This window comes from Tribolium castaneum, chromosome 7, assembly GCF_031307605.1.
Source record: "Tribolium castaneum strain GA2 chromosome 7, icTriCast1.1, whole genome shotgun sequence".
In the NCBI taxonomy this organism is placed as follows: Eukaryota; Metazoa; Arthropoda; class Insecta; order Coleoptera; family Tenebrionidae; genus Tribolium; species Tribolium castaneum.
The window spans coordinates 6,878,553-6,891,104 of record NC_087400.1 but is presented as its reverse complement, the minus strand read 5'-3'; the positions used below and the strand labels follow the sequence as shown (position 1 = coordinate 6,891,104).

General features: G+C 34.9%; 1 protein-coding gene and 1 non-coding gene across 4 annotated transcripts in view; both read left to right on the top strand.

The window, feature by feature from the left end:
• Nucleotides 1–12,552, top strand: part of Atg16 (Autophagy-related 16) — a 230,182-nt gene that overhangs the window by 179,690 nt on the left and 37,940 nt on the right. The window lies entirely within an intron of this gene.
• Nucleotides 1,373–1,519, top strand: Mir3845 (microRNA mir-3845). Its single transcript, NR_038676.1, has one exon. It is a non-coding gene; the product is annotated as a microRNA mir-3845 (primary transcript).

The following is a 12,552-nucleotide window of genomic DNA, read 5'->3' as shown; positions in this document are numbered from 1 at the left end:
CATACTTACATACTAAACTGGTGAAAATTTTCGAAGAGTACTTTTCTAGTTTCAGGTCGTTCAGAAAATGGAAATCAATAAGTAAACTCATTAGTATAATATTACTTTTTTATCTTTATGACCATTACTGTCCCATCCGTTATCGCAAACATAAAATTTTGTTGTTATTTCTTAAGTTGTTAAACAAAACCAAGAATTTTTAATTTCCACTGCCTAATTTTAATATTGTTAAAATTTTTAATAATTAAAATCTGTCTGTATAAATTTTTTAGAGCTGTTTTCATACACAAGATTTTTTGTCCCGTCCGTCATGTGTAAAAGAAAAGTTAATTAATCAGATGTCGCACGTTGCCTTACTCTTTGGTTTTGTGCTTTCAAAGCTTTAAACAAATATAAAATTAATAAAAAGTTCTGAAGTATACACATATATTATCCAAAAACAATTATTTGCCACTGAGCTTAATATCGTATTTTTTTTAAGTACGTGTCATTAGCCGACTTCTCTAGAATGGAGGTATGGGTTTTTAGGAGAACGTAAATACAGACTGTAAATGAAATAAATACATTAATTTTAACTGGTAATAGAACACGTCAAGACCAACAATTTTTCGGGTGGAACCAAAGTTACCTATTCGACAAGATTATCGTATGAAACGGTTACCGTTGGTTGCGACTATTATTTATTATTACTTTTCTTTGTCGGAGCATTTCATAAAAGGCGGAAAAATGATTTTAAAAAATGCAATTTTGAAAAAATGCTGTATAGAAAAAGTGTTTGTCTTAGTGAGTTCTACCACTGGTTACAATTAATGTATATTTCGCTTACATTCTGTATACGAATTGGTAGTCAATACACAAAAATAATAACTACTATTTTTTTAGATTCACTTGAAGCAGCTGCATTTTACATTTTTTGTTATTTTTTTTATTGTTCCTGTTTTAGCATTTTTGTATTTGTTTAGCGTGTGTTGTTTGTTTATGTTCATCTTTTTTAAATGTTTCACAGACGACTGAGTGCACCATCATCATCATGGGTGCTTTTATTAACAAGCCATAAACCGTATGTGCGGGTCGGCTTTTACTTCATGAAATGAGCCATCCTGGCCCATCGTAAACGTTCGCTCGTCTCGCCCATAAAGGTGCGATTGCGTACGTTTTTGGTGTCTCCCTTGCAAAAAGCCTGGTGTTGAAAGCGACATTATAGTCCCGAAAAAGCGCAATAAACCACTTAAAACAAAGTGAAGCGCATAAATCTCGTCGTCCGAATTAAACATGCAATAAAAAGTCGCGGCGAAATTTATTCAAAAATGCAAATAAACGCCAGCTTATGATTCATATGGAAGCTGGAACAGAGGCTGAGGGTGTAAAAATGCGAAATGGTGATTTATGTAATAAAGTTGGTGGTCAATGTCCCACGCCTTGGAGTTATCTTGGCCGGATTAAGTCGAATGCTGTGTACGCCATGGTGGAAATAAGTGTTGGGACCCACGCAACGTCCATAGATGGGTCAATCAGTTATCGCCGCTTGTTTAATTAGCATTTGCGCGGAGGGAAAAATACCGAGGCCGGCCCTGTCAATCCGCTTTGCATCCGGTAAACTCAACGAAATGATTAATTGCCAGCTTCACATTTAATTATATTTTAAGACGTATCGTGTTTACTCGACAGTATTCTGATAATAACAAGCTCTCCGAGGGTGCGCTTTATTAATTTATTATTGTATAGCGCGAGGAAAAATTTTACTACACGGCCGAGAGCTGATAAAACAGATGCTAAATCAACTTCCTGAACATGATCACAATGACAAAGTGCTGATTGCCACTCGTGGCCCCTCCACGAACACAAAAAAGCAAATTTGAACACATAGTAATGAAGATCCCAGCTTTATGGAACAGAAACATCAAATTATTCCATAAAATAATAAAGAAACATCTGTGTATCGTATCTCTCGTGTACAGCAAATGTTACTATTATTTATGTAATTGTTGCTTTCCATATGCAATCTGTAACTAAGATGGTTTCGCTATTTTATGTATCACAAACGTGAGATAACTTATATGAAGACATTTCAGACGTGGTTGGTAATGTTAAACCAACCCACACCTACCATTTTAACAACAAGTACCATAAATTGATACCGTGGCCACTAATTATACACACTTACACGCAAGAATGGCCGTAATTACCTATACGTATCACAAATTTCGCTCAAGAAGCCGTTTCACACGTTTTAAATAAATATGATGGCGCCACTAGACGTCTTCACTCATAAATTTCAACCTCCATTAGTTGAGCAAATTTAAAATTGTTTCGCTGCTTTGTTAGTGGAGAAACGAGAATACTTCATCGATCGGCCACTTTCCGCTGCCTTTCTTAATCACACTGTACTACAGAGTGAAGCAAAAAACAAAATTTTCTACTCTTCAGGTGGAAACTTGAGGAGAGTCGAATTCTTCTCTGCTTCAAAAAGGGCTTGATCGTTACATTTTGCTCTTTGGAATGCTTTCAAAAGTTGAAAAATTTGGAAGTGGATCAATACACTCTTTTTCATAACGTACTTTTTGTGATTTTGACGTTTAAAAGTTTCAATTTTAATTTTTTTTATTTAACTTGCTTTGTTGTCTGTCTGTCTGTTTCACATTTTTGGAGCCAACTTTGAAAGGGTTCCCGTTGTCCCAATGAACTGAAATTTTGCATACTTACGTAATCTGCTTGACAATGCAATCTTTTGTGGTTAAGTACCCCCTAAAGGGGTTAAATGGGGTTTTGAATTTTTAAGTTATGTTTACAAATGGGTTTTTGATGTGTACATACCGTAACTTATACCATCGTTAACGGTATGTTGGTCATTGGGAAATTTATCAATACCTAATCATTTTCATTACGTTTCATTACAAACAAATGTCGCTAATTTTTTTTGAATTCATTTATCTTGGACGATAGAGTATAGACACAGAACAGAGGTTAGGATTTGCTTTCAATGCTAACAGCTGCTTTCTATCACATGGTACTAAACAAGTTTGCACAAATCAGCAAAATAATGGTGTTACAATAATACGGCGAAACTAAATCTGAGAGAAAAAGACGTTTAGAATAATGAAGACAACAATAAATAAAAAATTAAAAAAAAAATATTTAAAATAATGTTTTTCTATCAGAGGAGAGGATTTTTGCTTACAAATTAGGTTTTTAAAATTTATAAAAGCTTTTGGAACGATCATAAGTCCTTACAATATACGGCATTACAGAATTACTTTCTTAAATTGAACACTGTTGTCAAAATTTTTGTAAATTTTAAAATCCTAATTTGTAAGCAAAAATATTCTCTCATAGAAAATCATTAATTTTTACTTTTTAGTGCATATTTTCAATAAAAGCTTTTTCCTAAAAAAACTTTTTTTTATTTTTTATTACTTCTGAGACCTTGAAAATTGTACATAAATTGCAACCTAAACGGTTCGTTGAGGAACAATTACTGTGGCTCCTGGCGACCCGTTTCTTACATGACACCACTTTGGAATCATTGTTTCCGATTCTCCACTGTTTTTCAAGTTGAACTTTTAAAGATGATATTGCTCTAATAGGGTTTTTTAATAAATTATTAATGTTGCTTTACGAGCTCATTACGTAATTCAGGCAAAAATGCTTGGTGTCATATTTAGGCCTTTTTTTAGTTTTGTTTTTGGTTCAAGATGTACAACCACTTTGCAGCCTGAAAATCTTTTATTTGGCGGACGTTGCATTGGGGCTTGAAATCATCGCAATGCAAATGCTAAAGAAAAATTAATGTTTCGTGTGTCGTATTCATCCCGTTTAAGTAGCGGTTACATCTTGAAAGTTCCCGAACAATGGGTAAAAGAGAAAAGCAAACGAAACAATCGTTTTGTTGGCGTAAAAACATAGACCAAACACGACATAATCTTTAAAACTCGGAGATTATTTTTCAGCAAGAATAGTGGAGCAGCGCTTTAATTTAAAAGTTTTCCAGCGACGTCATGAAACACTCTCGTCTGAAAATATTTTCTTTTCTTTGGTTTTTTCCTCGAGGCTTTGATTTTTGTCCGTCGAGAGCCGGAGCAATTAACGCCGTCTTCATCCGCGCAATAGACATGAAACCGCAGCCAATTTCCGACTTGATAATAGTAATAGTAATAATGACAAAAAAATTCGCTAGATAGATCTCGCCTGCTGCTCATTATTGTAATTGTGTTCTCTTCATGATTTGTGTGTTCGAATTATCGGCGTGAAATAAATTTGCCTTATTAGTGTCGTGGTTGTCTTTTACTGTAACGGTACAGTGTTCATCCCGATTTTGAATTGTGCAAGAGTGCGCTGTTCAATTATCGCGATATGTTTATGTGGTCTCGACATGACGCCAATTATGTCCTCATTACTCTTACTAGGCGATATTTCCTAAGCTTATTACGTTTATTTGAATAAAGCGAACGTGGAGCGAATCGACCAGACAGTTGCACTTTCGATTTTTACCCTTTTTCCGGTGAGATAATGAAGAGACAATTCCTTTTCATTATCGCAATGTTCCAACAGCGAACGCGAACGACAAAAATACACTTGCTGTTTTTATAACTGCCTACTAGGCGCTAGCAATTAGCATAAAGAGATAGACAGAGAGCGATAATGTTGTGCGTTCGTTTGTGCATGTTAAGTAAACTATTTAATTAGTTTTGGATGTCTTGCGAGGCTCGGTCTTCAAAATTTCTCTTTGTAAAGCTATAACAGAGCTTAAGACCGGTGCGTACACGTGAGCTTCAAATAAATTCCTGTCAGTGGAGCTTTGGAACTCACGCGATTATACCTCTCTTGATGTTTATCATTAGAAGTTTCACTTGTGTCTCTGACTTGCCTCAGGAAGCCTAAATCTCGACTTTTTCAAGAGACTCAACTGGCTTTAACTGCAAACTTGGCGTAATACAGGGTTATTCCTATTTATGACACAGAAAATGAATCTCAAAAAGGGCCTACAAAATGATGCCAATTGAGATCATAACTCGTCTCCTATTGAAAGTAATAAAAATTTTACAGCCCTGGGGTATGGAAAGACGTTTTTGCACCATAACTTTGGAATCATTTGACTAAATATTACAAAACTTGGTAGACTTACTTAAGAGAAGAGGAAGTTTCCAATTTTTCAAAATGTTATTATTTATTTTCAACATAATAGTACTCAAATCAAGAAATTGAATGCAAAAAATTAATTCGATAGCTTTAAAAATAACAAAAATATAAGCTTTTTTGTCTGCTGGTTTGACAGCGGTCCCGCTTTGAGCCTGATGACGTCACACGGCATAAGGTGTTCACAAGGTAGCGACAATTTACACACTACCTTTCCTTTCGGCATTGTACTGAGATCTCTGGTTAATTTTATTGACTTAAAAGAAATAAATATTGAAAGAAAGTGTTATTTGTGATGATTGAAGTAATTTGTTAAAATAGATACTGTAATGAATCACTAAAAACTAATAATAATCCATTTTAATAATTACACAAAAATTAGCGTTTACGATTTTTTTTTGCTTTATTTCTTTCTGTATGCCTTCGAATTTTATTTAGATTTTTTCTACAATTTCTTATAAATAATATATATTAATTAATGGGAAATATTTACATTAACAAAATATTATTTTATTTAAAAAAATTAAAAACATTAACTAATGGAATTTTTTATGATTTCTAGAACAAGCGATGCTTGCAAAATGTTTTGTATATGTAAAAAATAAATGTTCTAAAACGACTTCTTATTAAAGATATCGACTCTTGCATAAACAGAAATAAAATTTCTTTATTTGTCAATGCTTTTGAAGATACGTTCGATGAATAAGTAGATGTGGTTGATAATTATAAACCTAGAGTTTTCAAGGATATGAAATTACGATTTTCTTGGATTTTAAAGTTGTAATGTTCTTATTTTTTGATATCAAACGGTTTTATAACGTGAGATTTCTAAATTTTGTATATTTTATTTAGGGCTAATAGTTCATTAAACATTCATAAAAGATATAGGAGTGCAATAGCTAAATGGAAAAAACTGAGGAACAGCGAAGTAATTTTGGAAACATGTTAATTTTAACCAGACACAGCCCCTCAAAGGATTGAATTTTCCATACGCGGCAATGGGCAGCTATCAACTGTCAATTGTACCGCGTGACGTCACACCTAGTGAGATCAGTAAAGCGCGCGATTTGTCAAATTTCGAACTTTGAGGTCTCATAACTTTTATTTTTTCGAATATAAAAAAATTAAAAGTACCATTAGTTTTACAATTATGAAGACTATTAATAGTACTATTAATTTCAAAATTGAAACTTCCTTATTACGATAACTGCATATCGATCTAGTTTCCGGTTGCAGCATTTCCGGGTCACATTTTTGTGTTTTTTTATTTTTGCCCTTTTAACACGACTTTTTTATTGCTGAGATCGATAAATAAAAAAATAAAAAAGGTATAACTTTATACACGGTTAAAATGCACCGTTTAAAAGCTATTTCAATTTAAACAGAGACTTGCACCTGACCAAAATCAAAAAAGTATGAATTTTGAGTAGAGGATATCCGCAGTAAAATTCTTATCACTTTCGATAGGACACAAGTTTTAATCTCAATTGGCATCATTTTATAGGTCCTTTTTGAGGTTCACTTATTGTCTCATAAATACGACTAACCCTGTATACACCCGCGTATGACCCTCGAGCTACACCTTCATGACCTAAAACAATTAGACCAATCTGAAGAGATTTGGTGAAACTTTAAACTACATCCTATCCCATCTTGAACGAAAACAGGTCCTTAAATTGTTACAGAAATCAATTTCTCCAAGTTTGAAAAAAATTTGCCCGCGTCACGGTATTCGCTCCGGATTAGGCGGCCTCGTGGTCCTTAATGAAATTTATTTGCATCTGCAAAGCTCGAAATGACTAATCACTTTCGTACGATAAGAATTGTCCGTCAACGTCCGTATTAATTTATTTTAATAATCAGATCCGGAGTGGCCTCGGGCCAGCTTAACGAAATAATAAACAGGGATTCGTGGGTCTTTTGTCGCGCGTAGACGCTATCAGCAAAAGTTTTCCGCCAGTAACAATGCATATTACGGTATGTGGAAGTTTCAAGTGGAGATAATTCGCTAAGTAATTTATTACATAGCGGCGGGAAAAAAACGTTATTAAAAGAGAAATTGTTGGATTCTTGCACTGTTCATTGTATTGGAGAATAATTGGTTGTTGTGTTTACGCCGAAAAAAATCATAACAGATGGTATTTCCTTAGGTAACAGGTAGACGACCTTGCCTGGGGACCTCAAGTTTTGATTACACGCCGGTGTGAATCGCAGACGTGATGTAATGTGGTAATAAGGTGACTATCAATAAGTTTTCTTGCATTCAGAGCTTTCTTCTTCGATATCTGGGATATAAATTTTTACGATGTCTCTTTTACGACAGTAACTGGTTTAATTGCCAGCACCCGGTGGTAAATTCAATACCAAGTGTTAATAAAATCTTCTAATACCGTACTTATGTTTTCAATTACGTTGCTTTTTTTCGCTGCAAATTTTCGTTGTTTGTTTCATCATTAACACGTCTTGATTGCTTTATTAGAGATCGGTTCGTAATTAAAGAGCTATTTTTATGAAAACACACGTGATGGACAAGCATTAAAAGCGATAAATCAACGTCGTTTTGTTAATTACAACGCCAATTCACGTAATATCACAAACAGGATAAGATACTCGAAAAAGTTTTTCCACCTCAGAAACGAATCCCTTCAAAGATAGATAATTACAGCGTCAAGCTTTTCGCACCTAGTAATTAAAACTAAGTTTATTTCAATAGCCATTCTTCATAAATCATTCTTTTTAGATGCTGATGCAGGCACGTTGCCGTAATTATAATTCGAGCAAAATCTACATTGCTAACGACGCCATTGATTAATTACAATAAGTTCTATGACGACATGTGAACCTATTAACTGACTGCTAACAATGCCCTGCGCCACCGGCGAACTGATATCACGTTCCTCGTTTTCTTTACAAATTACTTCTTAGCTCGTGTTAATCTTTGAAATAATTAGCTGAGACAGCACGGGATTCGCCCAGCGATACGATAGGCATACATCATGCAAGGGAATGCAAGATAGTTCCACATTGCGACGGAACAGATATGCACCGCAAAAAGCAAAAACTTTACTGCTATTCCAACAACTTCACTCTTTCTTCCCCCTTTTTCTTCAATCTTCCATTTTTCATCAGGCGCATCTACCTTCAGTGTTCTAACATTACATGATTATGTTTTGGTGTAATGTAACCAATTTTTCCCAAAGTAGTGCCAAAAAGAAAATTATTGGCCTTAGATGGACAATAAATACAGGATTAGAAAGATTGTCTTCTGTATTGATTGATTTGTCAATTTTCAATTTTGGATTTTTGAATTACACATCTAACTTACTTCTGATATAATTGCGGTTTATCCTACACTTCTAAGTACGTGTTTCCTCTTTCACATTATATTTAGATTAGAAGAAATTTGAATGTTATTATATCGAGAAAAAACATCTCATTTATTCGCATTTCTTTTTTGTTTGCTTATTCGTCCTTTTGCTCTGTTTCACAATTTTGCAGTTTTTATTATTTTTGGTCTCAACCTTATAGACCTAAAAGTTGTACTTTGTTCGCTTATTCGCCCGTCCGCTTTTCCAATTTTCGAGTCACATGTAGTTAGTTAGATTTTAACTTATTCTCTGATTTAAATATGTACATAATTTGGATTTGCTTGTTCGTTTATTTATTCGCTCGCTCAAGTTCGCAATTCTGGAAGCGAACTAAGTATAATTTTTATTACTTATTTGCTCTGGTTGAGGAGTCAGTTGAGTTTGATCTCACTGAGTCATCTATTCGCTTGTATACTTTCATTTATTCGTAAATTTGGCTCTTGGACTTTACAATTTTTGAATCATAAATCTTTAGGAAAAGTTTAACTTCTTATGCAGTAAGAGGTACCTAATCTCCAATCTAGATTTTGTATCGTTTAGAAAAAGGTTACTTCTTTGTCGCTGGCTTCTTCATGGATCTATTCGCTAAATGATGCAGAAAAAACCCAAGCCAATTGGCCGCCCGTGTGCAGGTTCCAAATTAAAATAATAATTAAAAATTACTTAAAAAATTACTAAGTTAAATAAATGAAAGCAACTGTTTATTTTTAAAATATTTTGAAATAGTATATTTATACAAAAATAAAACTATTCGTAGCAAGATCAATTTTAAATTTTGAGCAGGTATATCAACTGTTGAGTATTTACATACCTAACATTTACACAATTTACTCAATAAATTCACCTTACTTTACTCTAAGCAAATTCTTTTTCTAAAATATGATTTATCTAGTCCATTGGGTATTTCTCTTTCCACTACAGGAAAGCAGGAGTTAGGAAAATTATTAAATCGATTTTGGGGCAGCGTCGTTCTTAGATAATTTTTTTGAAAAGGTCCTCTCCCAAAAGCAGAAAGTGTTAATATCAAAAGAATTCTAAGAACAACAGTAATAATACATAGTGGGAAATGCTGATACTGATTGAGACCTGATTATACTAATAAAAATGTGAATTTTAAAATAATTTTTAGAATCTGATACTGGTTTGTTCTCATTTACATAACCAAATTGCTTTTTTCTTGGCTTCACAATTTTCTCGATTAACTGAATGTTTGAAAAATGTTTTTACTTAATTTTGTAAAAGGTTTAAACAAGTTGTTATGTTTATGGTTGGACATTTTACTAAATCGTATTTTAAATAAAGAAATAGAATGGCGTCCCTAATGGACTAATGGAGATACAAATTTGCAACTACAGTTGAATGAACCATGAAAAAATTACACTTGGGTCTTTTTTCTGTGCTCTTTTAATTTTTCTGATTTTTTTGCGATTTGTATTCGCCGCCCCTGTAAGTAGCTGCCTGTGTGCCATGCACACATTGCACACCGGCTTGACATGGACCAGTTTGTATCTTTGCTTATTTACTAATTCGCTCGTTCTTATTCGCAATTTTCAAATCGCACCAACGACAATTTTAATTATGCTCTGGTTTGAGAAGTTAACTGGAGTTTGACTTCATTTATAATAAAGCTGTTATTTATTCGCTTGTGCGGTCGCTTATTCGCTTCTTGATCCATTCGCTCGTTTCGCGTCGTATTATAAATTTTGTGCTCCCAACGAAAAAAAGGTCGGCTGTATTCATTAATCCCTTTGATTGCATTCAGGTGCTTAATCTCAAGAACAAGAACGCATTCGTGAAATAAATCGGGTCAAAGAAATAACTATTGTAGAATGTTTCTGAGAAAAAAACGCTGAAACAGCTAAACCATTTCTTTATAATTATTTTTATTTGTTTCTTTTATTTTAATTTTGATTTTGCGAAAGCTGGCAGGTCGGCGGCTGCCCCTGTAAGTGGCCGCCCGTGTGCCATGCACCGGCTTGACTCGGCCCAGTTTGTATCTTTGCTTATTTACTAATTCGCTCGTTCTTATTCGCAATTTTCAAAGGACAAATTTAATTATGCTCTGGTTTGAGGGGTTAATTGGAGTTTGCCTTCATTCATAATAAAGCTTGTTATTTATTTGCTTGTGCGTTCGCCTATTCGCTTGTTGGCCCATGCGCTCGTTTCGCGTCATATTATAAATTTTGTGCTCCCAAAGAAAAAACGGTCGGCTGTATTCATTAGTCCCTTTGATTACATTCAGGCGCTTAATATCAAGAGCAAGAACGCTTTCGTGAAATAAATTGTGTCACAAGAAATAACTATTGTTGAATGTTTCTCAGAAAAAATGTTCTGAAACAGCTAGACCATTTCTTTATAATTATTTTTATTTGTTCCTTTTGTTTTAATTTTGATTTTGCGAAAGGTTGCAGTTCGGCGGCCGCCCCTGTAAGTGGCCGCCCGTGTGCCATGTACACATTGCACACCGGCTTGACTCGGCCCAGTTTGTATCTTTGCTTATTTACTAATTCGCTCGTTCATTTTCAAATCGCACCAAGGAACAATTTTAATTATGCTCTGGTTTGAGGAGTTAATTGAAGTTTGCCTTCATTCATAATAAAGCTTGTTATTTATTCGCGTTCGCTAATTCGCTTGTTGGTCCATTCGCTCGTTTCGCGTAATATTTGGAGGAATTTCGATTGTTGCGTGGTTGTTCTTTTTGTGGTGTCCGTTGTGGCGTGTAGTCGGGGTTGTGTTTGGTGTGTTGTATGTCGAATTTGTCAAATCGTCCCTCCGCGATCATGTTCATCGTTCGTGATGGTGCAATATGCATTTTGTCGTGCACGACTGGATTCTGCAAATCTTTCGAATTGGGTGCAAGTCTTTCTTCACATGACTAAGTCCGAGCGGTTTTGCGGGCAAAAGAAACCACACAGTTCAATCACGTCCGACTTTTTAAAGTTTCTCCGCGAAATAACTTCCAGTTGTAAATATCGTCGTTCGTATCGAAAAAGTTTGATGAATTGCTTTTTGTCGGGGAGCACCTGCATTGTTTCGTCCTGTCGGCGTGCGTTACATGTATCGAATTGTCCGCTACCGCATCGACCTGTTCACGTTATACCATAAGAGGCAGGTATCGGTTTCGACCGCAAAAACTCCAAGAATCGATGCGAAAATTTGTCCCGTATGCGCATATCCGTTAGACGGTACGCCAGGGACTCGAATTACCATTGTATAATTGGATGTAAACAATCTAATAGTTTTACTTTTAACTGTACATTCGTCGAGCGCACACAACTAACAATATGCACTCGAATGGATGACTCTAATTGGCTCCCATAAAACAAAGACACATAATTGTAGTGCAGAGGGCCACACGAAACCGACACGAATTTCGTGAACAATATACGGAAACGTCGCGTTAATTATAACCTGGAAAAGTGACTGAATCGAGGCGAGCTTTTACGATACGCTTTACAACAGTTTTCAGCGTCTAACTAATATAATCATTTCTACATTTCGCATGCGAAAGAATAAAAGCCGTCATAAATTTTATTTCAAGTCAATTTCTTGCTTTGATGCATCTGGAAATAACACGTCTTCCGGAATTGTTCTCGTACTGGCAGTTTCGCTGTTTGTAGACACATTGTAACAAAATTTCCGCAAATAAAACTATTCGCTCTCAGGGAATTTTACTGAGATCTTGCGGTCGATTTTTCACCACACATCTGATTGGAACTCGATGCACTACAAGATACCTACGCCAACAGTTCGTCATTTTGCCACAAAAAGCCAACAGTTTACTTAAGCGCCAGAGGTGAACTTTTACGACCCGTTTAAAAACGATTCAACAGTAATATTCTAATTAGACTAATTAACCGATTTATTAACGACCAACCAAATTGCTCCCCGAATGAGTTATTGTTTCCGCTAATAAGATTTGCGAAATATTTAGCTTGTTTTTGTATTTTTTGATCTTGGTTATTGCCTACAATGTGGCAAAAAGTCGTTCTTTTTTCCAAGGCAGGTGGAGCAAATTTTTGCACGTTTCCGCAGGCAAGTGGCACCCATC